A 3108-nucleotide genomic window follows, 5' to 3' on the forward strand; every position below is an offset into this window, starting at 1 on the left:
AGCACAGGCTCCGGGCGCGCGGGCTCAGCCGCCATGGCTCACGGGCCCAGCCGCTCCGCGGCATGTGGGATCTTCCCGGACCGGGGCACGAACCCGCGTCCCCTGCATCGGCAGGCGGACTCTCAACCACTGCGCCACCGGGGAAGCCCTCTCTTGCTCCTTTTAATGGTTGATCTCTTCCTTAGACTAGTAGAAGGAAATACATTTAATTGCTAGCAGTGGTTGTGTTATAGAAGTGCAATTATGGAATATTTTTCTTTCTCTAATTTTTATATTTCCCGCAATACATTTTAAGATTTAAAAATATGGCTTAAATGTCAGCCCTTGCTGTTGGGTGTATTTCATTCTTATCCACCCTTCTCAGCAGGCTCCCCTGGCTGTCCTGGCCCAAGAGTCACATTTGACAGAAAACACTTGTAATCCCTCCCAGGAGGGCGCCCTGGGTATTTTCAGTCTGAAGGGAGATAAGCATGGTCTAAGTCATACCCATGTTTAAGGGAAGGAAAAATGTCCTGAAAAAATCTCATCCCCGTTTCTTTCCTGACGCATTTAACAAATGCAAGGCCACCCTTGAGTTCTGGAAGACAGGGACCATTTCTTGCTCATTTGTTTCCCCAGTGCCGGGCCTCGCACATGGTAGGTACTTAGTAAATACTCAGAGAATGGGAGTGATTCACTTAAGATTCACAGTGTCCCAGGGGAAAGGAATTTAAGGCTCATCCAGAGCGTGTTTATTTCAAGGGCCCCAAGTAGAAATCAGAAAAATAAGCCTTTCTTCTTCTTTCTTTCAATCAACAATCAAATGAAAAATGCCAGGGCCACAGTGCCTGAGAACATCCTTCTTTGAATTACTAAATTGATCCAAGCAGGCCTGCTTTCAGAAACCATCTTCTCCCATTTTATGAAATGAACTCTGTGCCTTTTAATGAGAAAACCTATTAAAAAATTCAGGGCTCGCTGACTCCGAAGACTGGGTTCTTTCTACTAGGTGGGTCTTCTTGTTCTTTCTGCATCTTTTTTTGCCGAAAAAAACCCTCAACACTGAGACAGAAGAACACAGGGCCCAGGCTCAGCTATGAATTTTCTGTGGAAATAACACTTTTTTGAGTGTTCTCTCCTGAATCTATATAGAAGATATCGACTAAAGTAGGTTTATTTCAGGAGTGATAAAATAAGAGCATAAATCCTCCCAGACCCAGGCTTCGAAGGGCTGCAGCCTAATCCCAGGAACCTGTGAATATGTGAGGTTGTGTGGCAAAGGGCAATGAAAGTTGCAGATTCAATTAGGGTTGCCCATCAACTGACACTAATGTAGGGAGATTATCCTATATTATCCATGTGCCCAGTGTAATCACCAGGGTCTTTAAAGGCCGAAGGAGAACTTAGAGGCAGACCACAGAGATGCTGTGGGTTCAGTTGTACCACTGCAATCAAGCAAATATGGCAACAAAGCGAGTCACACAAACTTTTTGGTTTCCCAGTGCACGTAAACGCTATGTTTACACTGTACCATAAAAGTCTATTGAGTGTGCAATAGCATTATGTAAAAAAAAAGGTCTATATCTTAATTTAGAAGTGCTTTATTGCCAAAAGTGCTATTATCCGAGCCTTCAGCAAGTCATAATCTTTTTTGCTGGAGGAGGGTCTTGCTTGGGTGTTGACGGCTGCTGACTGATCGTGGTGGTGGTTGCTGAAGGCTGGGGTGGCCATGACGATTTCTTAAAATAAGACAACAAAGAAGTTCACCGCATTGACTGACTCTTTCACAAACGATTTCTCCGTAGCAGGCAGTGCTGCTTGATAGCTTTGGTGAAGTTGCCAAGCCCTACTCCAGGGCCCTCCCGTGAGATGGTGACGTCCCCCACTGCCAAACGGGAGCCACTCGCCTACCCTGCAGCTGGCCATGTCCCGCCACTTCCTTGGGCACATTCCTTAACTCTGTTGCCTCTGTGTCCTCACCTGTAAAATGAGGATCACACATACTTAGTGGAGAGACAGTTGTGTAACCACCCCCATCCCCCAGGTGCCCAGCACTTACTCGTGCTTAGTTGATGTGCCACCTACCACGGTGTCACCTCCAGAACAACGATCCTTTCTCCGTAGCAGGCAGTGCTGCTTGATAGCTTTTTACCCACAGAACTTCTTTCAAAATTGGAGTCAGTCCTCTCAAACTCTGCCACTGCTTTATCAACTGAGTTTATGTCCTAGTCTAAATTCTTTGTTGTCATTTCAACAACCGACTAAGTTTACCATCTTATATGCGAGCGGTTCGTGGTGCCCCAAAACAATTACGATAGTAACACCAAAGATCACTGATCACAGATCACCATAACGTATATAGTAATGAAAAAGTTTGAAATATTTCGAGAATTACCAAAATGGGACACAAAGATACAAAGTAAGCAAATGCTGTTGGAAAAATGGTGCCAATAGACTTGCTCTATGCAGGGTTGACCCAAACCTTCAATTTGTACGCCAGCTGTCTTAGCCCTACTTTCTAGATGGTGACACAAAGGCTCAGAGCAGCCCTACGGCTTGCCTGGAGTCACGTAACACAGAAGAGGCGGAGTTAAGTTTCAAATTCAGGGTTCGATGACTCCGAAGACTGGATTCTTTCTACTAGGTGAGTCGTCTTGTTCTTTCTGCATCTTTTTTTGACTCACTCACAAGCTTTACTCTGTGAAACTTGGCCCCCAGAACACTCCCTTGTCTCATCTGAACTGCAGCTGTAAGGCCCACACCTCTACTGCGAAAGTCTGGGAATTTAGAATAATTTTCCATATTCCTCCACTATCCCAGCCCTATGATTTTAACGTGTGTAAATTCCCTCCCAAGCATTTACCACTTGCAGATATATTTCATGTGTTGCCTTCTTGCTCTTTGCCCAATTCAGCATCCTGCCTTTTCGCTTAATATTAGAGTATTTCTCTTGCTCCTTTTTTTTTTTTTTTTTTTTTTGGGGTACTCGGGCCTCTCACTGTTGTGGCCTCTCCCGTTGCGGAGCATAGGCTCCGGGTGTGCAGGCTCAGCGGCCACGGCTCACGGGCCCAGCCGCTCCGCGGCACGTGGGGTCTTCCCGGACCGGGGCACGGACCCGTGTTCCCTGCA

General features: G+C 46.1%; 1 long non-coding RNA gene across 1 annotated transcript in view; it reads left to right on the plus strand.

Moving 5' to 3' along the window:
* LOC114487905 (uncharacterized) overlaps nucleotides 1-2890 on the plus strand; it is a 20449-nt gene extending 17559 nt beyond the window's left edge. The window contains exon 5 of the long non-coding RNA XR_003683463.2: nucleotides 2480-2890. This is a non-coding gene — a long non-coding RNA (uncharacterized lncRNA). The remainder of the gene's footprint in view (nucleotides 1-2479) is intronic.
* The last annotated feature ends 218 nt before the right edge of the window (nucleotides 2891-3108 follow it).

This window comes from Physeter macrocephalus, chromosome 15, assembly GCF_002837175.3.
Source record: "Physeter macrocephalus isolate SW-GA chromosome 15, ASM283717v5, whole genome shotgun sequence".
NCBI lineage: Eukaryota > Metazoa > Chordata > Mammalia > Artiodactyla > Physeteridae > Physeter > Physeter macrocephalus.